This window comes from Beta vulgaris, chromosome 7 (assembly GCF_026745355.1).
Source record: "Beta vulgaris subsp. vulgaris cultivar EL10 chromosome 7, EL10.2, whole genome shotgun sequence".
NCBI lineage: Eukaryota > Viridiplantae > Streptophyta > Magnoliopsida > Caryophyllales > Amaranthaceae > Beta > Beta vulgaris.
The window spans coordinates 32,575,545-32,590,590 of NC_079208.1; the positions used below are offsets into that span (position 1 = coordinate 32,575,545).

The window sequence follows — 15,046 nt, forward strand, 5'->3', positions numbered from 1 at the left end:
TTCCATGCCGTTGAGCCATTCTTCAAACTCAGTGGGGTCTGGCTTTCCATCATAAGTTGGGGGTTATGAGCCGAGAACCTCTTGAACATGTTTGAGCACTCTTCTTGTTCAGTCCTAGGCCTTTGTCGATTTCCTTGTAAAAGCTCCATCATCATCAGCCTCATTAAATCCATTCGGTTATCACTAGCATCTCCGGTGGCATCTCCAAAAACAGGGTCGCTACGCAATGCGTCAATCCTTGCCCTCATTTCTTCGAGCGTGACCTCGGATTCGTGGTTTGCATTTCCCCCATTAATAGGGTCACTTTCACTTGAGGCCATTTCTAACACATAAAAATTTTACGTTTATAAATACTCATACTCGTTCAATAGCGTTAAAGTATGTAAAAGTTTCCCATTCCCGTCCTATACTCACACTCATATTCATTTGATTTCCTTATTTATCTACAACCATTTTATTTTTATTTATTTATTTATTATTCTTATGTTAGCTAAAGTAATTATCCTAAACCATTTTAGTTCTTATTGAAATACGTAAACCTATGAGGTTTTACTTAAGGTTTCGGAACCGTTGGCTCTGATACCATTCTGTAACGCCCCGACTTCTAAGCATCGTTAATTCATTAATTAACTCTTACTTAGCAGCGGAAGACTTAACTTAGTCGGTGCGTTACTGCCGTACTTTCCTTTTGGAAAATACAAGGCAACATAAGTTCGTTAAAGAACGTAACTTTATAAATATTAAACTTCATAACTAACTTGAAATGCTAAATAACTAGGTGAACATAATTAAGGTTCATAAACTAATGTTCTCAAGCTTAGAATACATATTAATAAGAGTCTGCATAATTTAAGTAGTAATTATTCCTCACTGCTACGCCATTCCGTCATCCCCGTCATTACCTAAAACGAAAAACAAAACGTCATGAGCCGAGGCCCAGTAACATACTACTCTAACATCGTAAATTCATTTCAATTCATTTTAGTTGCAAACAGGGAGGAGAGAGAATAGAGTAAAAACATTTCATAAACATTTTATGTAAACATAAATTCATTATTATCTTCATATCATAATCATCATCATAATTATCTTATTGGTAATTGGCGAGTATAACATACAGGGACGTCTCCCATCATTCATCATCATCATAATCATAGGGCAATAGCCACCAGGGACAAGTCCCTAACCAGAAGGTGGCATAAAGCCATGCATAGTGCGGTGCCACCAGGGACAATTGCCCTAACCAGAAGGTGGCGTTTCCGCCATAGAATAGAACGGTACGTGCACGACCAACATAACATCGTACTGCCAAGAACCATCTTTCACTTTTGTTTATCATGTTCCATTTCTTTTTTTATAACATTATACTTCACAATCATCATGAAATCATATTCTTTAATCTTTCGAAATCATCATAATGTAACGTCATGAAATATCATGTTCATAAAAAGTATTTCATATCCCGCAATCCATAAAAGCATACATTTAACATAAACATTATAAATATCAACATAAAACGATATTTAGAAAGGGAATGCGGGTGTTAGCAGTAGACGTTACCTCAAATCCTGCTTAGTAACTTTGATAGTCGGGGGAGGCTTGTAATATCCCTTTTTCCTTAATCTAACCAATAATTGATAACGAGACGATTAATATCGTAACATTCCTCATATGTTATTATTATAGTTATAAGGTTGACTCGTTAACCATAATAATTGCGAATATGTATATTCACTTATTTCTAAACTTTATAAGTACTGTCTTATTACTTAAATAATTATTATATTATTATTACTATTGCATTAGCTTTTATAAAAACTTGTCATATTTAAATATTAATAAATTAAGGTTAATAATAGACTTAAAATAAAGGATAAGACTACTTAGTATTATATTTGCTAAACTTGTTTCACCCAACTTGCCATTAATTAAGCTAAGTCATATTACTTAGATTTTACCTTTAACATTGTAGTAAACTAGTAACTAGTTGTAATTTTACGTACTACTTCCAATAATATTAACATTTCATAAACTACGTGAATTGTTTTTAGTAAAATATGGTTAGGTACATTAGGCCCAAAATCACTAATCAAGTTAATTATTAAACAATATTAATAATTATCTTAATCCTTAAGACTTATCTCCTATATATTTTTTTATATGTCTTTGCCTACATTACTTATTGAGAAATTACATGAAGTCATATTATTATCATAACCTCCTTCATTTAAAATAATCGTTTTATTTTCGTACATCTAACTCACATTAGAACTTATTTTGATTATCAGTAAAGTATGCTTACCCATGATTTAGTGGATATGTATGAGTTACGAGTTTCCGTATGTATGTAAATTAAGTCAAATTTTATAGTAATTAATTTATCTTGTTCACATGACAATAATTTAGATCAAGTTTTTATGGACTAACGTTAGAGTTGAAGAATTAGAATAGTAATATATATATAGGTTGATTACTTTTAACAAGTTTGTACATGGATTTATGATATAATAGTTAGACCTTAGGATGCATTAGTTTATCTAGATTACATCTTAATATGTTTGTCATATTTTAGGCCCATATATCAGTAATCAGGCTCATATATTAAATGAGCCCACAAATCATCATTAAACTAGTAAAGCAGAATTATATCAAGAGAGAAATGAAAGGAAACAGAACCTTGCGGCAGAGGACGTGCGACAGCAGGGCTTCGCCGGAAATTGAGAATGCAGCGGCGAGTTTGAAGGTGTCAGGGTGGTTCGCCGGATTTCGTCGGAGTGACGAAGGTGGGCCGTTTCCGATGGAGGTTCGTGCAGGTGGGTCGCGGAGACGGAGAGAGAAAATGGTGCTGCGAGAGAAAAAAGGTGGCTGGGTGGCGGAGGGGTTGTTGCGGTGTGGTTACACCGTGGCTGCTTCGCCGGAAATGTGCTGCGGTGGCAGCAACGACAGAGAAAGGGAAGGTACAGCGTGAGGTGAGCGAGAGTGGGTCGTGGTGGTGCTGCGCAGGTGAGGATTGGTGGTGTCGTCGTGGCGGTGGTTCAGTGGTGTTCGGTGGTTTGGCTGGGTAGTGGCGGCAGACGTGGGTGGCGAAGTGGTGGTGCGGTGGTGGTTGCCCAAAAACAGAGGAGGAAGCAAGCAGTGGGTTAATTTTTTTTTTTTTTGTATTAGTTTTGGCTTAATATTAACTCCAAAATTTCTGATTTTCGGTTTTGTTTTGTGTTAGCAAAACTTGGGAATCAATCGGTATTTATAGAACTTGTTGGAGGTTGCCATTGCCTTGCTGTTCAGTTTATAATTCAAAGCTTATGAACTTTGGTCAAGTTACATTAATGGAGGAAGATTGAGAATTCAAACTTTGAGGCTTCTTCCAAATTTTGTGAGATATTGTAGAAAATTTTATTGACTAATGAAGAAGATTTTCTGACATGGGTGTTGAAATGTAATGGTGAATATTTGATTTCATGTGAACATGAAGATATGTCGAGAAAGAAGGAAATTGGAGGGAGGAAGAAGATAGGCTAGAGTGTTAGACTCATAGGGACATTTTTGTAATTTCTATTTTTACTTAAGTATAAGTACTTGTTTTATTGTCCACAAGTTAGATTAAATAAAGGAAACTTAAAATAGCTTATTGTATATTTTAATATTTATAATTCTTGTTTTTGTTAGTTTGAAAATATTTAATTCATAATTAATCCGACAATTAATATTACTTAGGTACGGGATATTACAGGAGTAGCTGCGAAGAATTGATTGAATGATGGTCACAAAGTTGCGTTTGACAGGGAGGAGAGAGAGAGAAAGTAGCGTTTAACAGAGGAGGAGTAATCGCGCTTGAGAAAAGAAAGTTCTGGAGCACGCCTCGTGGTTAAATCATAGCCCTTTAGTATTTTCTTTTAAAAGCATGCGAGTTTTAACGGTATAGATCCTCTGTTTTCAGTTTTCAGCTTAAGGATGGTTTTCACAAGATCTTATTCATATATATATATATATAGAAATGAGATCTTGTGAAAACATCCATAAAGCTGAAAACTGAAAACAGAAGATCTAGGCCATTGAATAACTTAATTAGATGATCCTGCAGTTGGGAATTATTGTGTGTAGCTACTGTCATGCACAAGACCACAACCCAACTTTTGCAATTTCCTTTCTCTCTTCGGACCACAAATTCATCATACAACAATGGAGAATCTCCATTTTCTCTCTTCTCTCACTATTTGATTTTTAGGAACTTAAGCAAATTCATGGTAGGTATGCATAATTCAAAGGCAAAATCTGCCATTAGTTTCACTGTTTTCTGCCATTTTTCTTGTGAGAATTCTTGAGGATGGAATTTGAGAAATTCAAATCAAGAATTTGAAATTGAACAAATAAAGATTCTGAGAAACGAATTTATTCAACTTAATTTGTTGGAATCAATTAAGATAAGATCGAACTACAAGAATCAACTAAGATGCGAAAAATCTGAGAGAAATTTCGAGAAAAAATGTGAGAAAATTCGAGAAAAAGGTGCGAGAAATTTCGAGTAATTTTGAGAAAGAAGAAATTCAATTGAAACGAATTGATTTAATGGAAAGACGAAGATGAATCGAGAAATAAGAATTCCGAGAAAGTAGAGAAATTTCAAGCAGAGTTCTGAGAAAAAATGATCCAAGAAATTTCAGGAAAAAAAATCAAGAAAAATGAGAACTTCAATTTGAAGCGAAGAAGATCCAGGATTGAACTTGGTTGCTCTGTACCATGTGATTTTTTAGAGAAACAGAAAGATTGAAGAAGTTAATTACTCAACAGCTTTTTAATGCAATCTTCACCCATGTTCATGTTGCTTGTATCATGTTCATGGAAGATACCTAGACTTAACCAAAGATGAATCAACTGATTTTTCATCGTTGAACTACCCTTAGGAAGGATTGCACAGTACTCGAAACATTGTTTCACAATGTAAGAAGGTAAATTATTGAAGCTTTAAAACGAAGACTCAATATGATAACCTTGTGGTAATTCTTGTATTGCTTTTGAGTTTTTGAGTTTTCGTATCTTGATTATGGTTTTGTGAGGTAAATATGGGTACTTTGTGTTGATATGGAACTTCAAATTAGGGTTTTCGTGATTTCCTTCTATGTCGCCATTGGAGCTTCAACGCTCAACTTCGAAGTAGATTTCTGTTTGTTTGATGAACTTTTTTTCAATTTTGATAATTGGTAAAAGTTACCCTTAAAATATATAATAGTTATCCTAAAAATCTTAAAAGTTACCCTAAAAATGATAATAGTTACTCTTAATATATTAATAAATAAAGTTACCTTTAAAGTGGTAAAAGTTATCCTAAAAATGGTAAAAGTTACCCTAAAAGTGGTAATAGTTACTCTTATAATAAATAAAGTTGTCCTTGAAATATATAGAACTACCCTTGTCCCTTAATATAATAAAGTTACCCCAAAACTGGAAAAAGTTACCCTAAAAGTGTTAAAAGTTACTCTAAAGGGGTTAAAAGTTACCCTTGTTTTCAGTTTTCAGATTAAAAGGTGTTTTCAGCGGATCCTACCCTTATATATATATATATATATATATATATATATATAATTTCTCATTTACAAATTAAATTATATCCATACCTATTAAAAAGTGAGAAATATTGTTACTGTAGTAATAGCAAAATGACCATTTTGCCCCGTCAACTTAATAAAATTACTTGGCTGCCATAATTGTTGTTTTGCCCACAGGCCACACCTTTCTCTTTCCCCGGTTTTCCTGTCAACCTTCGATCTTCATTCTTCATTCTTCACCCTCCTCCATAACCTTTATAGTTATTTCCACCCCTTTTTTCCTCATCGTTCATTACCTTCCTCCCTCCTATCAGAAAATTTGAGGAGAGAGAATTCTTGACTTCGCATGGTTGTTCACACAAATTCAATTCGAGGTTCATTAAAGCAGAACGAAGCTCAAGATTTCTATCTGTAATTCGCTCGTCGATCTGTGCGTTAGGGTTTCCAATTCGCCTAAAATTCTTAATTGTTTGTTGTTTAAAATTTTCAATTTCATGGATTTAGGGTTTTGCTTTTGTATTAGATTTTCGCTGATTTTTAGCTCAATTTATGCTTTGATTTTGTTGTAGTAGTAGTTTGTTTGATTATTCGATTGATTGTATCTTGTATCCCTATACTACACATTAACAGATTTTCGCTCTTCTTCTTTATTTCGTAGTTCTCCCCTCCCCCCTCTAACTACTTTTATTCAATTAATAGATGTCCCTTCAATCTCTCTCTACTCTCCTCTTCATTTTCGCCATCATGTGTTGATTATCTGGCTGCTGTTCGTACTAGATAAATTTGCGATTTACGATGCTATAAATTTGCTATTTCTAGAATATGTAGCTTGCTTTGCTGAGTTGCAGTCTATAATTTTTTTGACAATTGGTCTCCAATTTTGCTACATTCGTTATTATCACTTTACTGATGGATTACAATTGGGTCGTATTTATGATTACGTTTATAGTTGTAATGATTCATGATATGAGGTTGTTGTTTAGAGGTCCTGCTTTATGATTTGATACTTGAAAAGGAGTAATAAATAGGAACAATTTAAATCTATAGTGTAAAATATTATCAATATATGTTCTACTTCTGTTTCTTTTCATTAATTTTAGATGCTATTGTTGATTTATAATCTGTTTGATTAATCTAACTGCATTGTGAGGATCTAATCTGTTTGAATTTATTTATTTTTCGGTGAGAAGGAAATTTATTTGTTGACTAAATAGACTGATCTATACTTCTTATTTTTTTTCTTTAAAAATGTTGTGTTTTTGTTAGATTTTACTTATGTTTAAATTGTTTTGAATCAAAGTAGGAATGTAGTTTAACCCAATTTATCACAAAATCACCCAATAAGAAACAAAAACAAGCAATGAAAGATTGAAAATGTGCTTCAAAGTGATCTCGAGGCTCAATGATGGATAAGAATGCACTGCAGGTACAAAAGTTCCTCAATTGTGAATTGATATGACTCCATATTCGAATATTGCTTATAATCAAACCTCTAGGATGAGAATTTTCATATTTCATGGTTTTGGTTGAATGTCTCTAATAGGAATAAACCCTGATCCATTTTCATTTAGATCTTGAACTCCTCTGTTGGATTTCCCTTCATTTTCTCTTATAGGAATAGACCCCAATCTTCTTTCATTTAGATCTTAAACTTCGCTGTTGGATTTTCCTATTTTCTTGTATGTTTGGAACTTCAGTGTTGCACTTCTCTGTTGGAATTTGGTCATTTAGGCTTTCAACGGGAGGTTAATATTCTTGAACTTTTGGTTGTTTCTTGTTAAATGGTTGCACTTCTTCTTCTGGATGTAGTCTTACTATTCCAATATCAAAATCTTCTTATTCCTCCAAATCATCATTTACATTCTCTAAAAAATTGCCAGTTTCGTCAAAAATCATATGTACGGTTTTCTCGACATGCATTGTTTTCTTGTTGTAGACTTTATAAGCTTTACTATCTAAAGCACAACAAAGGAATATAGTTGCATCACTTCTTTCATCAAACTTGCCTTAGTTCCTTTTACCATTATTATGCATAAGCTAAGTTCGCTAAACATTTACAACCATATGCTCTAAAAATAATATATATTTGGTTTTTCTTCCTTTAAGCTGTTCATAGGGAGTTTTATTAGTGATAGGTCTAATCAATGATCGGATTGATGATGTAACAAGTTTTATTGACAGCTTCTGCCCAAAAGTTCTTTGGGAGTTTTCTTATTATAAGTAGGGTTGTTTAGAGGGCGGTCTAGATTGCATCAAATCGTAACCCAAATTGTTTTTTCGCAGTCCAGGTTGGTTTGCGATTTTAAAATAATGAGTTCGTTTGTGATTTCAAGCAAACGACGGTTTGTGGTTTTGGTTGGGTATAAATTTTCGTAAATCAAAATAGCATTGTAAATCGCAAATTTATATGATTTTATTTTTACAAAAATGTTTATCTATTACGGTTCAGGGTGCCGTGAGGCCTGCATGCCTCTTTTTTTTTCCTGCTCTCCTTTGTTTATTTTTTTTTTTAACAAAATCCAATAGGAGCTTATGAATTCTGAAGTCTTTTATATTTGGACTCTTTGTATTAATTATCTAGTTTTACAGAATTAAGTTTTGGTTTATCAACAACTTTATACCAAATTTTCTTTTTACTCTTAGATTACAAAACTCATGTCGCGTAGGAAAATATGGTTAAACCACACTGCACCAAACCGTTTTGCGTGGTCCCGTTTGGATTGGTTTAGGAAAAAGTGCAGTGTGGTTTTGGTCGGAAAAATAACAAGCCATATATTTATGATTTGCTTTGGTTTACATCCCAAATCGCACCATCCCAACTGACCAACAGTCCTAGCTATAAGCATTGTTCTTGTGATCTCTTCAAGTGTCCTATTTTTCCTCTCCACAACACCATTATGTGTTGTTCTAGAGCAAATATATGATTCATACCATGTTCCCTATAAAACTCATCAAACTTGGAATTCTTAAATTCCTTTCTATGGTTAAATCTTAAATGAACAAGTTGATAACCCATGTACATCTACAGTAATCGTCAACTATGACCAAGCGTAAGCGTATTTTTATTTCGTCGATGTGGGATAAGCGTCTATTTTACTACCTCATTGTAAATTTTTAAAAACGTTTTTGAAGTCGCCAACAAGTCTTTCAAATAAGACTCATAAACCTAATTGGATATTGGGAAATTATAGGGACAAATTAGGAACTTATCCAATGTAGATTTTTCCGTCCTAACTCGATGGCCAATGAACTAAAAATTTCCGAGGTGAGGGTACGAACACGGTCAGGAACCATGTCACCCATTAATTGGCCTCTAATTAATATTGATTCATGTCAATCTTTTTGCAATAGAATAACCAAATATATTTTTATTCACCGTAAAAATATTTAGTCTAGGTTGGTTCAGGAAACACAGAAAGACTATTTTTTAGTGATATGTTGTTTAGCAATCAAGTTAAGTTATAGAGAACCTAAGAGGTTGTCCAAATAATCTGATTAGAATAGTTTTTTAGGTCTTTAATTAGCAAAAATAACATGTAGAGTGATGAAAACATTAAATCATATAAGCATGCATATGTGAAAAATAAATAAAAAAGAAATGAAAGGGTTAGAATGTACAAATGAATGATTTTTATATTAAAGATCTACATTAGGAAAGAAATAGTTAGTACTATCAATATAAAAATAAAGGATTTATTTAAGGACTCTCAGAATTATACTGTAGCTTGGGTTTAAGTGATTGACAACATTATGGACGAGCAATCGTGAAGCCATAAGATCAATATGAATGGCTAAGTGTATATATATATATGTGTTTTTATATTTGAAAAGCAGGGAAGTATGAGTTTTGTAAGTGTTCATAAAGTGTATATCGTAATGTAGAGACCGTGTGGAAAAAAGCCATGGGAAATCAAAACCTATTTATAGGAAAATAGATTATGCGTGTCACATAGAGAGTGCGCCAAGCACTTGTCACTATGTGACAAACAATTACACGTGTCAGGTGCACATTGCTACGAATCAGCTACGTAAACATGGTACACACTTTTAAAATGATATAAAAGAAAAATGTGTGTCACGCAGGGGAGATGAGTGTGCCAAGCGCATGACTCTGTGTGACGCACAGTGCCATGTGTCAAGTGCAAATTGATACACCTGAGCTAGTTGGACGATGGTGCGCCAGGTACACTGCCTTGTTTTTTCACACGTTTTGACGGGTTTTTTTTTTATAAAACGCGTTTTAATGATTGTTTAAAAATTTTAAGTCTCGCAATCCTACTTTATATATAAAAATACCTCTGAAAATATTTATTTATTGAAATAAATAATTAATTTATCATGAATAATTAATTTTTGGACTTTTCGAAAGGATTGGGCTTAAAATTATATTTTTAGGCTCAATATAAAATCAATTATCAGGAATACTTATTTAGGCTTTAAAACAGGACTTTAACACTTTAAATATAGTACTCTGTTGGCTTTTCGGATTGCTCTCCCCTTGAGTCGGACGAATTAAGACCGTGATATGTTTCATTATTGGATCCTTAAATAGGGAGATATGATTATGTGTCTACACCAATACATTAGAGTATCATTCATACTTTGGACTCTCATGGGGCCACACAAATCCATATGGATGAGTTCCAATTGCTTTGTGGTGCTCCCAAACTTTTATACTTCTAAAGGAAGCTTTAACATGGTTATCTCTTACACATGCATTATACACTTTATCACAATGAAACTTGTTTGAAGGGAGACCTAGTACAAGTTCCTTAGATCTAAGTTTATTAAGCAAAAGTGAAGCTAGCATGACCAAAACATTTATGCCAAAGTAAAGGACCATCTTCAATAACACTAACACAAGTAAGGTTGTTCCTAGTAACTGCATTGAATTCGCAATGTACATGTTCCCTTTACGTTTCCCTTCACGAATAACCTTACCCAGGTTGTTGTTATTGATGTGACAATGCTCATTATAATTAGTAAAACATATAGGGTTTTTCTTATCACGAAATTGGGAAATACTAATCAAGTTGTGCTTTGAGCCATCAGCAAGAAGAACATTATCAATTGAATAGGAACTTATCTTACCAACCTTATCAATGCCAGTTATATCACCTTTCTTACTATAACCAAAAGTCACAATCCCTCCTGAATAGGCTGCTAGTGAGAGGAATTTTGATCTATCTCCTTTCATGTGGTTGGAACAACCACTTCGAGGTATCATGCATTATTCCCTATTACTAACACATGCAAATGCAACCTATTGTTAGCTGCAAGAACCCAGGTTTCCTTGGGTTCCCATTCAAGTGCACTATGTCCCCATAGAGAGAACACAATGCTACTTGGAAGATTTGCATATGTTTTCTGTTTGCCACTTTTCTTTTTATATTTAAAGCCTAGACCTTCAATTTGTTCTGTCTAGCATCTATAGTCCACTTAGGAACTTCCCATTGTCCAAAATTTCTACCCTTTTTAGCTTGAGCAAGTTCTATTGTCCATTTTTTGTTTTCAACCCTAAGTTTATCTTTGTGAGATTTAAGTTTATCATACTTAGATAACTTGAGAAAACCTTCTTTGGAATTGCTAGAATTCATATCAAGATTGATCAACTTAGAAAGGCTAAGTTCCATATTGATTTAGTTGATCTCATTTTTCAATATTTCAATAATTTCTTTTAAAGACATATTTTTATCAAAAATCCCAAAGAAACAATTTTGAACATCAGTTCTTATAGTGTTCAACCCATAAACATGTTCCTTACAGATTTTGGGGACTCTTTCGCATTCAAATTTCTCGTTACTCAAAAAGCCCTTTTTTCATGTAAATTTACAACTAGGTCATCAATTTCTATGTTGAAAGAGAGTTTAGGTTTCTATGAATTATACATACCTCATCATCGAGTTCCTTAGGGAATTTTTCCTGATCATTTTAGTTATCATGCTTGCATATCCATCATTTGAGTCTCCAACAATTACATATCCGATTTGAATAAAGTTCAGACATGATTAGAACTGGACTCCAATTTAACCTCTTTAATTCAGTTGGCTACTATTTAAGATTCTTACTTAGACACAAACTTAGTGCACTTGAAACTCCTAAGTTCCACTTGAAACTCGACTTCTAATATAGTTAGACTCCAAATTCCAATATACTTACAAAAACCTTAGAAAATTAAACTCTAATATTCTAGACTTTTGTACTCTTTACGATGCTCCTTCTCTGGAACTTTTGATTTGTCCCTTTGGAACTTGGCATTGCTAAGCTCTAGTTCTGCTCTAGAACTCTGCTTAGATCATCTGTTGTTCTATCAAGTAATTCTTGCTGTAGAACTCCTAAATATTCTATGATTCCTTGTTTAGATAGTCCTTGACCATTCTTCACTTGGAACTCCATTTATTTGTGCTTGGAAAGCTTATTACTACAAATATTCCTTCCAGCAGCAACTGAGACTTTAAGAACCTATAAAACATCATAGAGAGTCAAAGTTTTATTTGACAAGTTTGTTTATGCGCAAGTCATCATCATAACTTATAGATCAATAATTTAATTGTCTACATAGTAATAAATTCCCTTTACAAACAAGATTTTCGTCATGTCTCACAAAAGACAAGAAGAAAATAGGCTCGCAGTGAGAAACAAGGAAAAAACAAATTTTTAAGGAAAATTGTGTCATTCTAGTTTGAAAACAACCCTTTTATTAATTATTTATAACGAAAAATAGTTATTAATACTACATTTTCAAGCATAACTATACACATGGTGTTAACGACAAGAATTAAATTATGTTTGGCTTCCAAAGAGAAGAAACCAAAATTTAGAATTACTATTGACAATTTCCAAAAATATCATAAGCTTCACTAAAGAAAGTATTTTTTTCATATATTATTTTACAAAGCTAATGGAAGTCTCTCACGCTATATAATTATAATACATTGGTTCTCTTAATAAAAATTAGGCCGTTCGAATTATCACACTTTATGGTGCTCATGAAGCTTTTTGTTTTAAAATTACCATTAAAATTCTCTATGTAACAACCTCATTAAGTACTCCATCCCTAATAAATGCTCTTTTTGTCCATCGTGCCTCCATATTCGGCTTTCCCATTATGATTTTAACTTGCAAATTCCTTATGTCTTCTCATGAATACTACCACTATTGTAGTGAGATCTAGAAGATTGATAGAATTAATGATTTGACACTCAACCAAGATAAAAGCCTTTGAAGCGTTGTATTTCAAAATTACCATTAAAATTTCTCTCTGGAACAAGCTCATTAATAACTCCATCCCCATTAAATTTCTTTTTGTCCATCACACTTCTATATTTGGCATTTCCTTTACGATTTTTAACTTGTTAACTCCTTTTGTCTTATCATGAATACTACCATTAATAATGTAGTGAGATCTAGAAGATTGATAGCATTAATGACTTAACACTTAACCAACATAAAAAACTTTTGTGTGTTTTGTGATAATCAATCTACTGGAGATCAAGATTCAAAGCTTCAAAAGTCCTTTTTGTTTTTTTTACAAAGCTCAAGAAAATCTCTCACGCTATACTACATTAATTATGTTTAGGCATATTTAGGGCGTTTGAATAATTGCACTTTCTAACGACCATGAAGCGTTGTATCTTAAAATTACCATTATTAAAAAGTTCTCTATATAACAACCTCATTAAAAACTCAATCCTTGTTAAATTTTCTTTTTGTCCATCGCACCTCTATATTCGGCTTTTCCTTCATGATTTTAACTTGTTAACTCCATTTTGTTTTCTTATGAATAATAACATTTTGTAGTGAGATCTAGAAGATCGATATGACTACCAATTTGATACATAACTCACACAAAAAATTTATATTCCGTGATACTTAATCTAATAGAGATTGAGATTAAAAGCACTAAATAAAATATTTCTTATTATTTTTAGAGCTAAAGAAAGTCATGCTATAATACATTGATTTTTTCAGACATAAGTAGGGTATTTGAATAAGCGCATTTCTAACGGCCACAAAGCGTTGTTTTTTAATTACAAAATTTCCATTAAAATTTCTTTATACAACAACCTTAAAAAGAGTTTCATCTATATTAAATTCTATTTTTGTCTATCGCGCCTCTACATTCAACTTTTCCTTTATAATTTTAACTTGTTAACTACTTTTGTCTTATCATGAGTATTACCATTAATGTACTAAGAAAGCCTCTCACCCTATAATACATTCATTATGTTCAGACAAAATTAGGGCGTTCAAATAATCGCACTTTCTATCGGCCATGAAGCATTTTATTTCAAAATTGCCTTTAAGAGTTCTCTATGTAGCCTCATTAAGAAATCCAACCCTATTAAATTTTCTTTTTCTCCATGGCGCATCTATATCCGGCTTTTCTTTATTATTATAAATTGTTAACTCCTTTTGTCCTCGTCAAAAAAAAAAAAAACAAATCCTTTTGTCTTCGCATCAATAAAATCATTAATGTAGTGAGATCTACAAAATTGATATATAGTATTAATGATTTGACTCTAAAAATGATTTGACACTTAACCAACACAAAAAATTTTGTATCTTAGTGATAATCTATCTACTAGAGATCAAGATTAATAGTAACGAAGTCTAACTAATTGTCTTTTTTTACTTGATAATCTATCTTCAGGACAAATATTCTAATTTTAGAAATGAAGTATCAATATTATCTTATCGTACATGTCTCCTCTATTTTTTGGGTTGAGATCCTCTAGAGTTTCAAAATAACTCTACACGGTAGAGTTCGTTAAATATCAGTCGTTGATTAAGAAATCAAAGGCTTGTATTTTCTTTCCCAAAAATCACCCCTATTTTCCCCCGGAATATCCTGCCCATATCTTTTCCTTTCCCACTAATCATGAGCCCTTGATTTTATAATATATGGTCAAGATTCAATTCTACTTTGTAGAGTTTTCATAAAACTCTAGAGGATCCGTTACCCCTATTTTTTATGTGATGTATTGCATGTCCATTTTGTAACTACATCAGCCTCGTACCTGAATTCTTGGCAGTTACAATCCACCTCTTTTAGTTTATTTGTTCACTTTCAAAAACTTGTTTAAAAACTTTTCATAATCAGTACTATACAATAAAAGCCTCAACATTTTGTAACTACATCAGCCCCTGTACCCGAATTCTTGGTAGTTACAATCCACATCTTTTTCTTATTTGTTCACTTTGAAAAACTTGTTTAAAAACTGTTCATGGTCATTGACTCATTGTAGTGGATGGATGGAGACTTGTTTAAAAACTGTTCTTATTTGTTCACTTTGAAAAACATGTTTAAAATTACGCCGATCTGATCCGAAATTTCAAATATCCGAAAAAAAATTGGGATTTCGGATCGAATACGGATCGAAATTTTTTAAAAATGTCAACGGCCCGACACGAAAATCGGGTCAGCCGATCCGAAAACCCGGTATCCGATCCGAAAATCCGGTCACCCGCTCCGAAATGTTCGGATCACAATTCCTCCAATC

At 32.9% G+C, this 15,046-nt stretch overlaps 1 long non-coding RNA gene across 1 annotated transcript; it reads right to left on the reverse strand.

Moving 5' to 3' along the window:
• Positions 1-789: 789 nt before the first annotated feature.
• Positions 790-2,989, reverse strand: LOC130592175 (uncharacterized). Its single transcript, XR_008970388.1, has 3 exons — positions 2,677-2,989; positions 1,561-1,623; positions 790-902 (listed from the first exon to the last, which is right to left on the reverse strand). It is a non-coding gene; the product is annotated as an uncharacterized LOC130592175 (long non-coding RNA).
• Between the last annotated feature and the right edge of the window lie 12,057 nt (positions 2,990-15,046).